Below are 19,722 nucleotides of genomic sequence, written 5' to 3' on the forward strand. Positions count from 1 at the left end.
TTGTTACTGTGAGGGATGAGCCAGCCAGGAGCCGGCATGCTGTTACTCAAGGCTCCCATGGAGCTGGGGTTGAACTGCAGGGACCGTCTCAAGACCCAGCTACCAAACTCACGGTCCAGCTATAATTCTGTTTAACCTTAATGCTCACAGAGACTGCCCGGAGAGACAATGTGAGACCTTCTGCTTTTCCTCGCTCTCTGGAGGTAAATGCATTCTTAATTCCAGCCTTGCCTTTGGGTCAGCGTCCACCTCCTCCTACTCCGACCCTTCCCCTTCCACCAGACTCAGGCTTAAGTTCTTTTCCTCTAAAGATGAAATCAAGCCCGTCGCCCTGGTAACCTTTTCCTTTGAGGGTGGGCTACTCCCCTCTGCTCCTCTCTTGCTGTGGTCTCTTTATCTCCTTTGTGGCACTTGCTGACAGTGACTCAAGCCAATCCTGGTGTCCCCAACGGAGGCCCTTGACTTGCAGAGGATCAGGGACCAGCTCTCCTTCCCAGACCCTATACACTTGTTGCTTACAGAATGTTCTTTTCCAAGAGCCAATCTGACTCCGGCTATTTGCTACTCAGCTCGTTGGCACCACCTTGTGGTCAAATCGGCTAACTACTCTTTTTTTTGCTATATAGCCCGGGGTGGCTTTGAATTTGAAACAAGTCCCCTGCCTCCGCACTCCTCCCTCCACCTCAAGAGTGCTAGATTACAGGAATCGGCCATCAGATTGGTTGTTTTATTTTGCTGTTGTTTGTTTTTAGACATGGTCTCTCGGTAGCCCTGGCTGTCCTGGAACTCACAATGTAGACCAGGCTGGCCAGGAATTCACAAGGATTTGCCTGCCCGTGCCTCTGTCTCCTGTGAAGTGTGTGCCACCATGCCCAACATCATCAGATAGTTTTTAAGCAACTAGTCTTAGAAAAAAAATCTACTGAAGAATTAAACTGACAATGGTACACCTTCATAAGTATCATGCTGGGTCACCTACAGTGTGGCTGCCAACCCAGGTCCATCTTGGTTCACGGTCCCAGGAGTAGCCCAAAGGCTTTATTGTTCATTGAGAAATGTGACTCAGCATCCGTCCTCAGCTTTCCCTGTATCCCACTCTCGCCAAAGCTGGTCCACATCTAGTCTGAAACTTTCTGGAAAATCGTCTCTACTGTCTAACCTTCAGGGAAGATCCTGCTGGCTCAGTGTTTCAGGCAAGTGCGCCAAAAACCCAGCAACTGCCTGCCAGCGTGTCACGTGATGGAGCGAGGCACCCAAGTGGAATTCTGAGCACCTGGATTTGGTAACTCTACCCACGTGGGAATCTTCCTAGTCACCTTGTCTGTATGCAGCCTAGGCAGGTGTGACTGAAGTCACATTGCCATGCCAAGCTCAGGAGGGAAACCTGGGGCTCCCAGAGGCTAGTGCCAACAAGAGGAACAACAGCCGCCTTTACAGGGCTGGTTCTTTTTCTTTTTCTTTGGTTTTTCGAGACAAGGTCTCTCTGTGTTAGCCTTGGCTGTCCTGGAGTCGCTTTGGAGTCCATGCTGGCCTCGAACTCACAGCGATCCACCTGCCTCTGCCTCTCAAATGCTAGGATTAAAGGCGTGCATCACCATGCCTGGCTTCTTTTTCTTTTTTCTCATTCTTTCTTTCTTTTTTTTTCTTTTTTCCTGAGACAGGGTTTCTCTGTGTAGCCTTGACTGTCCTGGACTCACTTTGTAGACCAGGCTGGCCTTGAACTCACAGAGATCTGCCTGCCTTTGTGTCCCAAGTGCTGGGATTAAAGGCATGAGCCACCACGCCTGGCTGAGTCTGTTATTTCTAGCCAGGAATTCTGGCACAGGTGTTCAGACAGAGCTCGGTACTCTTTGCAAAAGCTCAGTGGGTTTTGGGGGCTCGGGAGCCCTCGGATAATGTCCGTGAAATGAAGACATCGATTACTGTTTTAATTATGTGTATCAGTTACTCCCTTGTGGCACTAGAGTAAGACCACCTAATGTCATTGTTTACATTTAGTCATAAGTATTTGTGGAACCCCTCCCCCCAAAAAAACCTTAGAATTTTTCTAAAACCAGGTCTATGACTAATAGCGATTTATTTATTTATTATGATGTATATAGTGTTCTGCTTGCATGTACACCTGCAGGCCAGAAGAGGGCACCAGATCTCATTATAGATGGCTGTGAGGCACCCTGTGGTTGCTGGGACTTGAACTCAAGATCTTTGGAAGAGCAGCCAGTGCTCTTAACTTCTGAGCCATCATTCCAGGCCCCTCCCCCTTTTTTGAGGCAGGGTCTCTCTATGGAGCCCTGGTTGGCCTCAAATTCACAGAGATCTATCTGCCTCTGCCTCCCCAGTCCTGGGTTAGTGGCATGTGCCACCACATCAGCATATTGTGATTATTTTAACAGATTATATGCATGAGGATGCCTGTAAATAATTTTTCAAGCTGGACGGTGGTGGTGCACGCCTTTAATCCCAGCCCTCGGGAGGCAGAGGCAAGTGAATTGCTGTGAGTTCGAGGCCAGCCTGGTCTACAAAGCGAGTCCAGGACAGCCAGGGCTGTTACATAGAGAAACCCTGTCTCGAAAAACAACAAGATACAGCTTTGGGGGATAGAGAAATGGCTCAGTGTTTAAGAGCACTGGCTGCTTTTCTTTTCTTTCTTTCTTTTTGTTTTTTGTTTGTTTGTTTGTTTGTTTTGTTTTGTTTTGTTTTCCGAGACAGTTTCTCAAAAAACCAAAAACTAAAACCCAAAAACAAACAAACAGAACTTCTTCTTCTTCTTCTTCTTCTTCTTCTTCTTCTTCTTCTTCTTCTTCTTCTTCTTCTTCTTCTTCTGCATTTTGTTTTTGTTTTTCGAGACAGGGTTTCTCGGTGTAGCTACGAAATGATGCTTCTTAGGGAAGCACAGGGACTCAGGAGGAGCCCACAAAGCAGAGTGTAGCAACCAGCAGGAGATGACACACAGGCGTTCCTGCAGGCAATGTTGTGCTTCTGGTAGCCTAAGAACCAAATTGGTCACCAAGGGCCAGGGGGGGGGTCACACCACTGCCCTTAGACTGTCTGTGATAGTTCCGCTGACATAAGTTCCTCTCTCTCTCTCTCTCTCTCTCTCTCTCTCTCTCTCTCTCTCTCTGTCCCCCTCCCTCTCCCTCTCCCTCTCTCCTCCCCACCTCACCCCTGCCCCCTTGGTGGGGGACAGGAACTCCTGATCGGCAACCCATTTATGCTAGGTAGGTATTTTATCAACGAAACCTTATCCATAACCTCTGGGTATTGTGTTTGTTTGTTTGTTTGTTTGTTTTGAGATAAGTTATTTCTAACCGTGGCTTACCTGGAGCTCGCTAGGTTGACCTCAAACCTGCCTTCTTGCCTCTACCTCCTGAGTGCTAGGTTTAAAAGCATGTACCACCACACACAATTTTTTTTGTTACTTGATTGAAACCAAGTAAATACAAGTAAATTCATTAGACCCCTGAGTGTGTGTATTTGTGTATGGGGGTGACCTTTGACTTTTCCCAAACTGTATAACTTGCCCCCGCCACAAGCACTGTGAGATATATATATATATATATATATATATATATATATATATATATATATATATATGATAAGAATGTCATATGTAGGGAAATATTCTTGCTTTAGATTTTTTTTAAAACAGCCGGTTGTGGTGGCCCCTATAATCCCAGCAACCTAGAGACAGAGGATGGCAAGCGGGAAGCCAGCCTGAGATACATACCAAGACCGTGCTCTGTCTGCATATAGAGGCTCTGTCTCAGTCAGAGGTGGTGGCATATGCCTGAAATTCTAGTGCTTGGGTATAAAGGAGGCTCAGGAATTCAAGGGCAGTTTAGGATACACAGTGAGTTCAAGGGCAGCCTGGGTTACAGGAGAGTGAAGGCAGGCAGGGACAGGGGCTGCCTTTTTGTATTTGCTTCTTGCTGGTAAGTGCATCTACTTTCTTGCTGCTGCTGCTGCTGCTGCTGCTGCTGCTGCTGCTGCTGCTGCTGCGCCATTCTTCACTGACAGTGGAACCCAGCCTTTCAGCCTTCCTGTATGCACTGAAGACCACAGATTCTCCTGGGACCCTCTAGGCCTTCAGCACCAGGCTGGGGCTGAAGCATGCAGCTTCTCCAACATATAGCTACCCCCCTTTTTGGACCACCCAGCTTGACATCCAAGCTAATAAATCCCCTCTGTAATAAATATATCTATTATAACAGCTCTCTTCTTGCAGAGACCCGTAACTGACGCAACAGAACACACATGTAAATTAATGAATGACTGATAAGGGTAACTATGAACAACCTCAAACACATTATGCCAAGTGAGAGAGGCCAGGCGCTCCTGACTCCATAGGGTTTCACATATGTGAACGGCAGACTCATGCAGGCAGGGCTGTGCCTGGGGCAGAGAGTCATGGCTGTAGGTTCAGTTTTCCTTATTTTTTTTTTAAAGGATTTATTTATTACATATACAGTGTTTGCCTGTGTGTATGCCTGCAGGCCAGAAGAAGGCATCAGATCTCATTATAGATGGTTGTGAACCACCATGTGTTTGCTGGGAATTGAACTCAGGACCTCTGGAAGAGCAGATAATGCTCTTAACCTCTGAGCCATCTCTCCAGCCCCCCAGGTTCAGTTTTCTTTTCTTTCTTTCTTCCTTCTTCTTCTTTTTTTTGTTTTTTTTTTGTTTTTTTTGTTTTTGTTTTTTGTTTTTTTTTTTCCAGACAAGGTTTCTCTGTGTAACCTTGACTGTCCTGGACTCACTTTGTAGTCCATGCTGGCCTCGAACTCACAGCTATCCACCTGCCTCTGCCTCCCAAGTGCTGGGATTAAAGGCGTGCGCCACCATGCCCAGCTATAGGTTCAGTTTTCTTAACCAGTATATTTTATTACAACGTATTAACCGAGCGTACATCACTTATAATCTGACTAACCAAACCCATAGGAAAAGAGGATTAAGGAACACAATAACAAAACCGTAAGGATATCAGTCCCAAGGAGCAATTCTCTGGGCGTAATCAGCAGGATTTCTTCTGCTGGAACCTGGCGTAACCAGAACCCGGAACCTCAGCAGGAGCCGGAGGCCCGAAGCCTTCCCTTGAGCGGTTCTCTCTAGGCGTGTCTCCAATGAACAGCCAAAACTATCCCAAGTCTCCAAAACGCCCCCACCTCCCTGCTTCAGTTCTGGGCTCATTTATTTATCTCCTCCCAGAGTCTGTTCACGGGATCTTTCCAGTTGGCAACAATCAAGCTCCCGCACGAGGCGGTTGGTCTTCGAGTGTATTAACCTCACCTGTTCTCTCACAAGACCGTTCCGATCCCACACTTGGGATCCTAAAAAAAACAGGTTTATCTGTCCTTCACATGGCTGAAGCGATCTGAGGGAGAGAGATGGAGATGTTACTCCGTGCGGTCATAAAAGCTGTAATGGAAACTAACTGGAAACGGAGGCGACATGGAAACTCACTCTGATGGTTGTCAGGGCCAAATTCCGGCCATTAGATAAAAGGCCGTTATCCCCCTGGGACTTGTGAGGCTGGTTTCCGTTTCCCAAAGGGGACATTTCGTTGTCCCTGGCAGAAAGGACAAATGGCTGTCTGTCAGGATCTCAAATACATACCTAGCTCTTCTCACCCCCTCCCTACTGTAACCGTCTCCAGCTCTGGCGCTCACCCCCCCCCCATTCTGCTTATAATGGTTTGGTTATGTCCTCTCTCCTTTAGTTATGTCCTCTCTCCTTTGTGGTATCCTCTTGCCCCCCTCTCTCTTTCATCTTCCCTTTCTCCTCTCCTGGCTAGGTCCAGACTGCTGGCCATGTTCCGGGTTCTCTGCTCCGGATTCTTCCAGATGCCTCTGGCCGTACTACGTGTCCAACACTAAAAACCTTCTCCTAAGCCATACCGTGGAGTGGCTATGCCTCCAGTCTATACAACACTGTGCAACCTCTACTTTTGTACATTTTTTTCTTTCTCTTCTGGAAAGAAGGTAGTGGTGGGTGGGTAGCGGGTGGGCTCAGGAAACGAGGCTGAAGAGATGGCTCAGTCAGTTAAGTACTTGCCACACAAGTTTGAGGCTAGACCGGTCTATGGAGCAGGACAAAACAATACATTTCAAAGTAGACTAATACATATGAGCTGGGGAGAAGAGGCAGTGCATAACACAGCCCATAAGACCTTGGCTGCTCGCTGGCAGGCACAGGGGCTGCGTACGGTGGTTTATCAGCGACCTTACAAGGAGAGAGGTTCGAGCAAGCTCTGTTCACTGGAGAGCCAAGTGCAGAGCTATAGAAGTGGAGGGGAAGTCTCCTCCTGGGACGCTGAAAAGATAGAATTAAAAACATAAATTACACTCGCCTGGCTTTGGGGAGGCTGCGCGTGGCCTTCGCCAGGCATCGTATAACAGACAAGGCTTCTGGGAGTTATCTTCTAAAAGAAAAGAAAAGGGGGCCGGGTCAGAATGGGGTGGGGAAAGGGTAGAGCACAGGTTAGATTGCAGGTGGTGGGCGAGGCAGGGCTCTAGCCCACTGCCTGCGTCATGGGCTTCCACGATTTTCTTCTTTCCTCCCTCCCTCCCTCCCCTTCTTCCTTGAAAGGAATCAATTCTCCTCTTCCATCCTGTTGGGCCCAGGGAATCAAACTCAGCTTGTCTTGCTGGGTGGGACATGCCACAGGCTCTCACTGAATCTGGAGACCACTGTTGGGACAGGCTGGCCAGCCAGGAAGATGCAGGGACCTGTGTCCACCCTACACTACCTCACTGTTACTGTCCTGTCCTAGCTGGCTTCCACACTTCTGTGCTAGGGATCTGATTCTCTCTCTCTCTCTCTCTCTCTCTCTCTCTCTCTCTCTCTCTCTCTCTCACTCTCTCTCTCTCCCCCCCCTTCTTCTCTCTCCTCATCATGTCCTCCTGTGCATGTGTGTGTGTGTGTGTGTCTGTGTGTGTGTGTGTGTGTGTGTGTGTGTACATGCCCATGCACACAGGCAATCTCATGCTACCTTGTGGGATTTTATGATAGAACTCAGGTCATCTGGCTTTCTAGGTATGGGAGCGCTCACTGTACAAGACTGACAACCAAATTCAATACCCAGAAACCAAGGTGGAAGGAGAGAGCAGCGGGCTCCTGGAAGTAGTCCCCTGATCGCGACACACATGCCACAGCACAAGTGCACCCACACTCACATGCACACCATACTCACAAATCATGCACACTCAGCACACGTACAATAATATAAATACATATTTTTAAACATATATTCATTTATTGTATACACAGTGTTTTGCATGTAATGCCTGCATGCCAGAAGAGGGCACCAGATCTCACTGTAGATGGTTGTGAGCCACCATGTGGTTGCTGGGAATCGAACTCAGGACCTTTGGAAGAGTTGAGAGTGCTCTTAACCTCCGAGCCATCTCTCTCTAGCCCCCATAGATAAATATTTTTGTTCCAGGACAATGTCGGGATGGAGAGATGGCTCAGCTGTTAGGAGCACAGGCTGCTCTTCCAGGGGACCCCAGCTTCAACTCCTAGCACCCACATGGTGCCTCACAGCTGTATTTAACACTAGTTCCAGAGGGTCTGAGGCCCCTTCCAGCCTCCATGGGCCCCAGGCATGCACATGGTACACAGACATACATGTAACCAAAACATCCCAACACATAAAATAAAATAAACAAATCTAAAACAGACAAGCAAATAAATAAACAAGGACAATGGCCTGGAGAAAGGCACAGAGGTCCAAGTCACCCCTCATGACCCCTTGGAGAGTTCACAGCTTGGGTGAATCAATCTGGGTAGGCTGGCGACTCCCTGTGTAGAGAAAATGAGTGAGGCCAGGCCAGTCTCCAGTTGGATAGCTGGAGATAGACTTTTACAGAGAGAAACTTCCAGAGCAGAGAGGATGATCCCTGAAGAGCTGGAAGCGCGAGAAATATTCTATGGGTTTTTGATTGTTTGGGGGGTCAGGGACTCACATAGGTCAAGCTGGCCTTGAACTCACTATGTAGCTGAGGCTGGCCTCGAACTTCTGATTCTTCTACCCCTGACTTCCTGGGGGCTCTGTCTGTGCTTCTGTCAGCTAGAGTGGAAGACCCTGTAGCTCACAGAGCATGCACTGAATACTCCAGGGGATTCCCCTCAGCAGTGGCAAGAACGCGCTCCAAACACTGCTCTGTCTCCAAGCTAAGCAAGATTAGTCAAAAGGCTTGAATGGATCAGATTAGTGGGCGTCCTGAGATGGAAGTTATCTTGGAGCACCTGGGTGGGCCCTCGTGAAACTGGAAGTGGCAGTTGTTGTCTTGTTTGTTTTTTGCTTTGGGTTGGTTTCCTTTTCTTTCTTTCTTTCTTTCTTTTCTTTTTTTTTTTTTTTTGAGACAAGGTTTCTCTGTGTAGCCTCAGTTGTCCTGGACTCACTTTGTAGATCAGGCTGGCCTCGAACCCACAACAATCCACCTGCCTCTGCCTCCTGAGTGCTGGGATTGAAGGCGTGCCCCACCACGCCCGGCTTGTTTTTAATTTTGGAGAGACAGGGTCTGTCTGTGCAGTTCTGGCTGTCCTGGAACTCATTTTGTAGACCAGGCTGGCCTCAAACTCCTGCTTCTGCCTCCCGAGTGCTGGGATTAAAGCTGTGCGCCACCACCGCTCGGCCCTAAGTGTTCTTGTAAGACAGATGCATGGAGACATGTGCCACACAGAGAGACTGGGGGACACTCGGGGACTGGAGGGTGGCTCAGCTGTCTAGACTATTTAATGTTCTTCCAGAAGACGCAAGTTTGGTTTCCAAAACCCACTCAAGGCAGCTCACAACCATCTGGAACTCTCAGCTCCAGAAACCGAACTCTCTTCTAGACTCCGTGGCCACCTGCATTCACATGGGCACACATGCACACGCAGACACACACACATATACACATATACACATCGTAATCAGGGTACTGGCCTTGAGCAAAATAAATTGGTACATACCTGTACTCTCAGCAGTTAGGAGGCAGAAGCAGGAGGATCTCTGTGAGTTCAAGGCCAGCCTGGTCTATAAAGCCAGGGCTCTGTTATACACAAAGAGACTCTGTCTTGAAAAACCAAAAAATAAAGAAAAATTTGTTTTATTTTATTTTTTTTTCAAGAAGAAAAATAAAGAATTCTTTTTTTTCTTTGCTTTTTTTGTTTTGTTTTTTGTTTTTGTTTTTGAGACAGGGTTTCCTGTGTAGCCTTGGCTGTCCAGGCTGGCCTTGAACTCACAGAGATCCACCTGCCTCTACCTGGGATTAAAGGCATGCACCACCACACCTGGCTTTTTTTTTTTCTTCTTCTGGTTTTTCGAGACAGGATTTCTGTCTATATCCTTATCCTGGCCTTACTTTGTAGACCAGGCTGGCCTAGGCAATCTACCTGCCTCTGCCTCCCGAGTGCTGGGATTGAAGGTGTGCGCCACTATGCTGGGTAAGAAATCTTAACTAGAGAGAAAAAACATGGTCCCATCTTTACTTATCTTTCCTGTGTTGTTAGAGGATGGAATTTACCTCACACAGGAAATGCATTTCAGGAAATGCTCTCCTGTTACCACAGCTCATAAAGATGTGCTGATACCACTTCTGTTGGGAAACACTGAAGTGCCACTGTCCATTCCAAGGGCAACACTGTCGCTCCCAGCCTGGCTCCACAGCAGCAGCATGGCAGCCCTCAACTCACCTCGGGCACACTTGGTAGCTTCCGGGAAAGAGAGAGTGCGCCAAGTGACCAACCCTCTCAACTAAACTTTATTCTTCCCCGTCCCTTTGTTGTCCCAGGCTGGAGGAAAGACACAGTAAAATTCCCTGAGTCTGGCAAAGAAACAACATAAAATGTTGTTTGAAACCAGAAGTAATCCTTCCGTCTACAGTTCTAAGAAAAAAATAAACAAATCAGGGGCCAGCATTTAGAGTTCTCCCAAGCCAATGCCAGAGAACCAGAGCTAAAAAGAGGGCCTAGATCTGTTGTTTCAGCTCCCTAGGGTGCTACTATGCCTGAACTTTGTGCTCTGGCTAATAACCCTCTCCCCACCCCCACCCCTGCCACTCCTAGAGGCACTGGTGTTCTGTCACCCAGACCTGCAGGTTGTAGCAAGGGGTCTCTGCCTTAGCCTCACTGAGTTTGACTTCACCAACCCGGCTAGCTGTGAGGTTTACTCTGTAGCTTCCTGACCTCCGACTCTGAACTTGGCTGGGTCCCTTCAAGCTACAGCTTTGTGCTTTGTTTTTGAGACAGGGTTTCACTATGTGGTTTGGGCTGTCCGGGAACTCACTCTGTAGACCAGGCTGGCCTTGAACTCACAGAGATCTGCGTGCCTCTGCCTCCCGAGTGCTAGAATTAAAGGTGTGCACCATCAAGTCCAGCTCAAGCTACAACTTTTTTTTTTTTTCCTGAGACAAGGTTTCTCTGTGTAGCCTTGGCTGTCCTGGACTCGCTTTGTAGACCAGGCTGGCCTCGAACTCACAGTGATCCACCTGCTTCTGCCTCCAGAGTGCTGGGATTACAGGCGTGCACCACTACGCCTGGCCTTAACTTTCTAATGTTAATAAGTAGAAGGTTATAATGGTGACAGCAACCACGCAGAACCTTTGGGGTATCTACCTTGTTGCTTGTATTCCTTAGAAGTCCAGGAATCACTGGGCAGTGGTGGCACACGCCTTTAATCCCAGCACTTGGGAGGCAGAGGCAGAGGCAGGAAGGCCAGCCTGGTCTACAAAGGGAGATCCAGGACAGCCAGAATTATTACAAAGAGAAACCCTGTCTTGACTCCCCCCCCCAAAAAAAAAGGAAGTCCAAGGGTCTACCTATGCTACACATGAGCGCGCGTGCACACACACACACACACACACACACACACACCTTGAACTTCTGTTCCTCCTGCCTTTGCCTCCTAAGTGCCGGGATTGATTCCAGGGCTTTCTGTGCACTAGACAAGCACTCTATCGACTAAGCTACACCCCAGCCTTGGTTTTTTACCTTAGGAGAATTTCCAAGAGATGGAGTCACTGAGCTAGAGAAAGATTTCCTAGACCTTGGGCCAAATGTCCCCCGAGTCTTCCCAAGAGCAACTGTGGCACATCTGTCCCTGCCAGCAGCTTCACAGGGTGCGTGTGGTATCAGCCTCCCACAATTATGACCACTTTGGGCAGAAAAGAACACAAGAATAGTCTCTATTAAATGTGAGAGAAAAATTGCCTGGCTGAGAGCTCTTGAAAGAGGGGCATTTAGCGAGCTTTTGAAGTCTAATTACTGTTTAATCAATCCAGGAGCAAGCCGACTCGCTATTTGCCTGCTGCTGAGGCTGGGAATTGCAGTGCATGGCTGGTAATTTTGCCTGGCTTGGGAACGCCCTCCATATGCTTTTCCAGGCTCCCTACCACTTCAGAGGAAGCCCGCAAAGCCCCTCCTCCCTGTTTACTTATCTAAGGGGCAGGCCCCTCTCAGTTGACAGCAACTTAGCTGAGAGGCTGCTCAAGGGCAAGCAGGGACTGGCTGCCACAGCTCAGAGTGATGTTCCAAGCTCCTCCTCCTCCTCCTCCTCCTCCTCCTCTTCCTCCTCCTTCTCCTCCTCCTCCTTCTTCGTTTTTTTTTTTTTTCTTCGAGACAAGGTTTCTCTGTGTAGCCTTAACTGTCCTGGACTTCTTTCTGTTCGTTTGATCTCAGTAGTCATGAGAGCGTTTCTATCCGCACATGGAAGGGACTCAAGAGACAAAAGATCTTCCTAGACCTGGGAGCCAGAGAGAAGACTATGAGGGCAGCTTGGTCTCCCAGGGAGACTGGGAGTTCAGAATAAACTGACTCACCTGAGCCGGGCATGCATGGTGGCTCACGTCTTTAATCCCAGCACTCGGGAGGAAGAGGCCAGCACTGTGAGTTTGAGGCCAGCCTTGTCTACAAAGTGAGTCCAGGACAACCAGGCTACACAGAGAGACTTTGCTCGAAAACAAACAAAAACCTGACTCACCTGTTCTGTGTCTGGAGCTCTCTCGTGAATAGGCAACCGGGGACCCCTGATGAAGGCACCTGGGGATAAACTTCATGGCCTTTTTGGGGGGATGAGGATGTTTAAAAACAGAAAACTTTCCTGGCTATGGTTTCAGAGCAGGCTGTAACTGTCTGAACAGCTTCTAAGCATTAGGAACTAGAGAAGAGAAGTGAGTGCGTTGTGATTCCTCCCCCATCCAGTTGTGTAGCCCTGGACGTGTGTGTGTGTGTGTGTGTGTGTGTGTGTGTGTGTGTGTGTACCTCTCTGAACTTTACAAAATAGACCTTCTAAACCAGGCTTGGTGGCACATGCCTATAATCCCAGCACTCGGGGATGCAGAGAGGCAGATGGATCGCTGAGAGTTCAAGGCCAGCCTGGTCTACAAAGTGAGTCCAGGACCCTGTCTCGGGAAACCAAAAAAGAAGAAGAAGAAGAAAAAAACAAAATAGACCCTTCTATATGTGATAGAGTGAGGTGTACAGCAGTGAACTCATTCTTTGAAAGAACCAATTATAAAGCATGAGAAAGCATAAGTTGTAGTTATCAGCAGAAACAGGCAGAGCTGGGGGCCGGGCAGAGCATGCCTGGGTTAATGAGGAAGAAAAAAAGGAAACTGATTGGCTGGGATAAGAAGAGCGCAGAGGGCCAAAGGGCCTGCTCAACCCTGTGGGTAAAAGTCTGCACAGCCCAAGGGAAACACAAAGTGACCCCTAAACCAGAGGTGACCCCAGAACCCCAGGTTTCCCTTCATCTTATTGTTAGAACTACTGGTCTTTCTGTCTGGACTCTGAAGGCCTGTGCAGCTGCAGAAGCCGGTCCTCTCCTGGGTGAGTGGCAGGCGCTGTGGGATAACTAGCCACTGATAGGATCCTGCCTCAGGGCTCCTTCCTCAGGGTCTTTTTTTTTTTTTTTCCTGGCAAAGAATTGAAGAGGGATTTAGTCACATAAGCACTTCAAGCCTGGAGCCGCCTGGGGGAACACAAGGGGCCTGGGATTGTGTCCCTACGCCTCCATGACCCCATCCCCATAAGGAGGCCAAGGGAGATGTGAGCCTGGGCATCCTCACTGTTAGGGGCTGGGGGAGGGGGGGTGGAAGGATTGGGGCCAAGCAAGGTCATAAAGTCACACCATGCAACAGGCCTCACTGGAGAGATTTATATATTAGGGGGAGGTGTACAGAGGCTTCCTCTGAGCAAGGGTGGTAGGGAGAAGGAGGGCAGGTGCTGGCCCTGTCACCAGGGAAAGCACAACAGTTGGAGTGTGCTGCATTTTGGTGGCTGGTGATGACATAGCCCCTGTCACTGGGTTACTGAAGATGGGTTTAAGGAGTGGGGTTTCCAATGCTCACTCTCACCCCAATCCCAGATCAAGGTGGTCAACCCACCCAGCTGCTGACAGGCAGCGCACGTGTCTCTCTCATTCGGCCTCCAGCGGGGCATCCAACTCAGTCTTTGCTTCAGTCCACGCCCGGCGGGCTGCCCCTCTTCCACAGCCCACAGCAGCAACCCATCTGCTCAGTGTTTACCTGCTCATATGCTGTTCTTCAGCCTCTCAAGAGAAGAAGGCAAGCCAGGCTCCTTTCCCTTCCTATAGCCCCAGAGCTTCTCCTGTCTTTTTATCCTATCTCACAAGGATCCCGGCCCCGCAGTGACTTGAACCTGGCAGAGGAGCTGCTGCGCATGCGCGTGGTCCACAGTCTTGTTGGAGGCCAAGGGCAAAGTCGACCACAGCAATGGCCAGAGGCTGGCCGGCCTCACGTTGGAGGTGCGCCGGCAGGGGTGGACATGTGGCAGTCTGCAGGCCGTGGGCAGTTAAGTCAGCGGATACCCACACTACCCTGTCACCCCGCCCACCCTCTGCTGCAGTTAGTTGGTGCAGATGTTCCCACTGGTGGAGGAACGTGTCTGCAAGTCCATGGGGGACGGAACTCTACCAGCTCTTCCTTGTAAGTACTCTACTTCCCACTAGCCTCAGCAGTTGCCCAGGACAGAACGGTGCCCCTTGTGCACAGAATGAATCTAGTCTCCTGATTTGGACGCGGATACGTGCATGCGCGCGCGCGCGCGCGCGCGCACACACACACACACACACACACACACACACACACACACAGTCTCTTGTTCCTTACCTGCCCTAGCTATTAAGATGGGAGCAGGAAAGCCGGGCGTGGTGGTGCACACCTTTAATCCCAGCACTCCGGGAGGCAGAGGCAGGTGGATCGCTGTGTGTTCGAGGCCAGCCTGGTCTACAAAGTGAGTCCAGGATGGCCAAGGCTACACAGAGAAACCCTGTCTCGAAAAAACCAAAACCAACCAACCAACCAAACAAACAAAAGATGGGAGCAGGACCTCTCTGTCTAAGCAACTCGGCTCCCAGTAACCCTTCCTCCCTAGCCCAACTCCAGGAATACACTGCTCTGGTCCAGCCAGGATACCCCTGCGTCTATCCTTAGAGCAACTAGGAGCTCTTCTACACAAAAATAGATAGCATCCAGGCGGACATCTCGGCAGCCAACAAGGTCGACGTTACCAAAGGTGAGCAGGGGCTGAGGGGACCCAGCAACAACAGCTGCCCCAGCTTTTTCATGGGGCATTCGAATCACGTGGAACACGAGTCACCTACTTTGAGAAGCTTCATTCAGCATCCAAGGAGTGACAGAGTCCCCTGTGGCAAGGCAGGAAGGCTAAGACTGTGTTCCTGGAAGCCCGCCTGCCTGTCAGGAGGAAGGCATTGAGGACAGTGCCCCTTGGCCCTGGGTGAGAAGCCGGGAGTGGGGAAGGCGGGAGGCCATTGCTAGAGAAGAGTCTAGTAAAGTCTCCAGGTCTGTACTGTGTGGTGTGAACGGAAAGGAGATCTAACGAGAGCTCCTGTCATAGGGGTGGGGAGGTCCCAAGGGAAGGGTTGCCGAGCCTGTGAAAGAGCTCCAGGCCTTAATGGAGGCCCCACCTCTTGATCTTCTAAGACAATGGTTCTCAACCTTTCTAATGCTGCGACACCCTTTAATGCAGTTCCTCAGTTTGTTGGTGACCTCAAATCGTAAGGATCATAATGTAGGGCTGGAGAGATGGCTCAGAGGTTAAGAACGCTCTCTCCTCGTCCAAAGGTCCTGAGTTCAATTCCCGGTAGTGAGATCTGGTGCCCTCTTCTGGCATACAGGTGTACATGCAGGCAGAGCACTGCACACATAATAAATAAATAAATCTAAAAAAAAAAAAAGAGTTGGGGCTGGAGAGATGGCTCAGCGGTTGGGAGCACTGATTGCTCTTCCAGAGGTCATGAGTTCAATTCCCAGCAACCACATGGTGGCTCACAAACCATCTATAATGTGATCTGATGCCCTTTTAAGAACTGTATGCATAATAATAAATATTTTTAAAAAAAGAGTAATAATGTAAATACCTGTGTTTTTCATTGTCTTAAACAACCCCTGTGAAAAGATCATTGGACCCCAAAGGATGGAGATCCATTGGTTGAGGACCACTGTGTGCGCGCGCACACACACACACACACACACACCTTCTCTCTTGCCTTTTGCTTTGCTTCTGTTCCTCAACTCCTTCTCTTTCCAGACAGGCATCTCATTGTGTAAAACAACCCCAGTGGCCGGCCATCGTCCCCAGCTCTACTGATCTGATGGTCTCTCTTCTTGCCTGAAACTCTCAGTACCAGAGCGTGGGTGAAGTCTCCTCTGAGTGTTCATCTCTCCTCCGCCACCTGCTCACGACCTCCCGAGTGTCTCCACTGAGCCGCCATCATCATTCTCCTCTCCTTTCCGGTCTCTTTTAGGCTTTGCCTTGTGATACTGAGGCTGCAGCCTAGGGCCTCAAGGGTGCTGAGGAAATGGCCTATCACTGAACTGTATCCCCAGATCTGTTGCTACTTTTTATTTTTGAGACAGTATCTTTTCTTCTTCTTCTTCTTCTTCTTCTTCTTCTTCTTCTTCTTCTTCTTCTTCTTCTTCTTCTTCTTCTTCTTCTTCTTCTTCTTCTTCTTCTTCTTCTTCTTCTTCTTGATTTATTTATTTATGTATGCAGTGCACATCAGATCTCATTATAGATGGCTGTGAGCCACCATGTGGTTGCTGGGAATTGAACTCAGGACCTCTGGAAGAGCAGACAATGCTCTTACTAAGTTACCCAGACTGGCCTTGAACCTTAGATCTTAGCTTTGAACATTAGGACTTCCTGCCTCCAGTCACAAAGTGGAATTACTGGCCTGTGCCGCTAGGCTCAGCTAACATTGATTTTTATTTTGTTTGGGCTCTCTTTCTTGCCCTCACTGTTGCTTAGTTCATTTCAGTTTGTGCTATATTTTGTCTTTAGATGTTGCTGGTTTTCTTTTTCTTTTTGGGTTTTGTTTGTTTGTTTGTTTGTTTTTTGAGGGGGATGTTCAAGACAGGGTTCTCTATGTAGCCTTGGCTATTGGGAACTCAATCTGTAGGTGAAGCTGGCTTTTGTCTCTCAAGTGCTGTGACTAATGGCACATGCACTTGCTTTGTAGGCCAGATCCCACTAACATTCAAAGCCTTGTGTACAAGAAACATACAGTGCTCAAAAGAGTCTTAGAGTTGAAACATTCTTTTCTTTTTAAAACCATTATTAGCCTTGCTAAGGAAAGGCCTCAAAAAATTGGGTTAAGACTCGGAATTGTTCCTCTCCACGGAAATCTTTAGTAAAAGGCGAAAGATTTATACGATCTGAAGAGAAACCAGAGTATGATCCACAGTGTGCTGCCTGTAGCTCTCATTGTACTGTAAATCTTAGCTCAGTAATGGTAACTTTTTCCTCAAAATTCATAATACTTATTCTCTATTCTCACTTACGTCTGTGAAAATTGTACCATTATGAAGGAAACCAAGATAGAAAGCAAAAAACAAAAAACCCCAGCGGTTTCTGATTTTAAATTAAGCATATGCAATGAATTGTGGGTATGTAAATGAGGACAAGTCGCCACCCTTAGGTCTAAGGAAATACCTTAAATGTCGCCGCTCGGCTCCCGCACCCTGCCCCGCCCCGCCCCGTGTGATGTTTGAAGGCCAACCACTAGGGGGCAGTGCAAACGCCAGATTTTCACAATGTTAGCTAACTAAGCAGTCTGATTAAAAAACTATCACTCAAGATTAGAGGCGTGGTTGCGCACGCCTTTAATTCCAGTACTCGGGAGGTAGAGGCAGGTAGATCTCTGTGAGTTCGAGGCCAGCTTGGTCTACAGAGTGAGTTCCAGAATAGCCAGGGCTATTTCACAGAGAAACCCTGTCTCGAAAAACAAAACAAAAAACAAAACAAACAAACAAAAAAAAGATTCTAAATCCATGGTCAACTCGGAACAGGACTGTCTCCCAAGACTCGAAAGATTTGGCAAGAGTAATATTGGAACCTGGTCCTCGGATGTAATGTCAATCATGGTAAAAGAGGAAGCAACGGCCATTGAACACCAAAATCAGGCCAGAGGCAAGAATAGCTCCCGTGATCCCTTGCTAGGTGAGGGTCGATATGCTGATTTACAAAGACATACTGAGTTTAAATTGAATGCTCACACCTTGGCACTATTGTTGACTAGCAGCTTTCAATGCTTGGGATAAGGTTGAAGACTCAGGATGGAGGTCTGTCTGAATCACTTAGTAAAATAGTACAAAGCCCAAAACACGCCTTCACTGGATTTTCTTTTCCCTTTTCTTCTTTCTCCTTTTTTCTTTTCGTGTGTGTGTGTGTGTGTGTGTGTGTGTGTGTGTGTGTGTGTGTGTGTGTTGTTTGTTTGGTTTGTTGGTTTTTCGAGACAGGGTTTCTCTGTGTAGCCTTGCCTGTCCTAGACTTGCTTTGTAGACCAGGCTGGCCTCAAACTCACAGCGATCCACCTGCCTCTGCCTCCTGAGTGCTGGCATTAAAGGCGTGCGCCACCACAGCCTGGCTTTTTGTTTTTTTTGTTTTTGTTTTAAGATTGACTTCAGCAGTTAAGAGAATAGTATCAGATCGAGAAGTCAGAAACAAACAAACAAACAAAAAACCTAATTGAATGTTTTGTCTCTTGAAAAGGTTAATTCAGGGATGCGGAGACTGGATCTGAGGCCCGATTCCATGCCCGCCAGAGCCGACAAAATGGATCTGTCTTTGGATGACGTCACTAAGCTGAACCGGAGCCAGAGAGGACAGCATCCCTGGCAGGGCCAGCTCCCGGTGCGGCAGCTCAGCAACGCACTGAAGACCTCCAGGTGGGTGCATCCAGGTGGCCGACCTCTGAGGAACCCCCAGGCACCCTACAGCAGACCAAAACGACTTCCTGACAAGTGGCAGCATGACCTTTTCCACAGTGTGGAGACCTGTGGGAAGCTGCTCCTGTCAAACCTGCACTTCCTCAGACGCAGGTGTTCAACAACTCTTTGCTGAATTTGGACCGATAAAGAAAGCAGCTGTGCACTATGATTGCTCTGGAGGAAGTTTACGGACAGCAGATGTGTGCTCTGAGCGGAGGGCAGATGGCCTGAAGGCTATGAAACAGTACGACCGTGTCCCTTTGGAAGGCCGTCCTATGAACATCCAGCTTGTCACGTCACAAGTGGACACACAGCCAAGACATGCATAAAGCATAAACAGAGGTGGCAGGACGAGAAACCTTGGCTCTGGGCATTTTAGTGGTTGTGGCACCAGGAGAGGGACCCATGGAGGCAGCAGGGGGAGAGGTAGAGGCACCTGCAGGAACTCTAAGCAGCAGCTTTCTTCTGAGGAGTTGGACGCTTATAAAGCAATGATGCTAAACAGCCCAGCAAAGCCACAAAAGTCACAGGACCAGAAGCCTGGTCTGTGATCTCTCTCTCTTTCTCTCTCTTTCCCTCTCTCTCTCTCTCTCCCTTTTCCAGTGTTAAAATAGGACCTAGAATCTCATGTAAAGCCTTTATTTATTGACTGATTGATTTAATCTGAAAGAGGGGGCTGGAGAGATGGCTCAGAGGTTAAGAGCACCGGCTGCTTTTCCAAAGGTCCCGAGTTCAAAGCCCAGCAACCACACGGTGGCTCACAACCATCTATAATGAGATCTCATGCCGATTTGTGGCATGTTGGCAAACACCCTGGACAAATAACATACACATAATATATAAATTTTAAAAAAACCCACTGTGACAAGTTGAAGCGTAGGAGGCCAGTATCCAACTAGAATATACTTCTTTAAAAAAAAAAAAAAGAATTAAAAAAGAACCAATACGGCAACACAGACGTATGACCTGTGATCCTGTAATCCCAGGGTGCGAGGGGTAGATGAAGGAGGTGAAAGGTACCGGTACCGGCTCAGGATACCCCAAGACCACGTTCTCAGAACAAACAGCATTTCTTTACCCCAGAGAGACACAGGGCAGGGAATAAGAGACAAAGAAGGGATATAGGGGACAGTGGTCAAGGGGACGGGAGCGAGGGAGAAACAGGTACTTATGTTAGTTCACAAGTCGCTATCTGCTCTGCTATCTGATCCGCCTTTAGGTTGCTTGCAACCTCTGACATCATCGTGTGCCACCACCAGGTGTGTGCCAGATGCACCAGATATAAAGTCCCAACCAGCCACCTCTCTCTCTTACCTCTACCTTGCACTCTTTTTAAGGGGTGCACCCTTTCCCTTTCTCTCTCTCTCCCACTGTCTCTGTCGCTCGCTCCCCTCCTGGCCCTCTCAGGCCCTAACTCCTCTCTCCTTCCCTTCCTCCAAATAAATCTTTCCATAACAAAATTGCTGCACGGCATCTCATTCTTTTTTTG

General features: G+C 48.5%; 1 pseudogene across 1 annotated transcript; it reads left to right on the top strand.

The window, feature by feature from the left end:
- The first annotated feature begins 17,797 nt into the window (after positions 1–17,797).
- Positions 17,798–19,383, top strand: LOC311578610 (THO complex subunit 4-like; annotated as a pseudogene). The gene has a single exon. The product of its transcript is annotated as a THO complex subunit 4-like (transcript).
- Positions 19,384–19,722: the final 339 nt, after the last annotated feature.

The sequence above is a fragment of the Acomys minous genome (genome assembly GCF_964271855.1).
Source record: "Acomys minous genome assembly, chromosome: 12".
NCBI classification, from domain to species: domain Eukaryota; kingdom Metazoa; phylum Chordata; class Mammalia; order Rodentia; family Muridae; genus Acomys; species Acomys minous.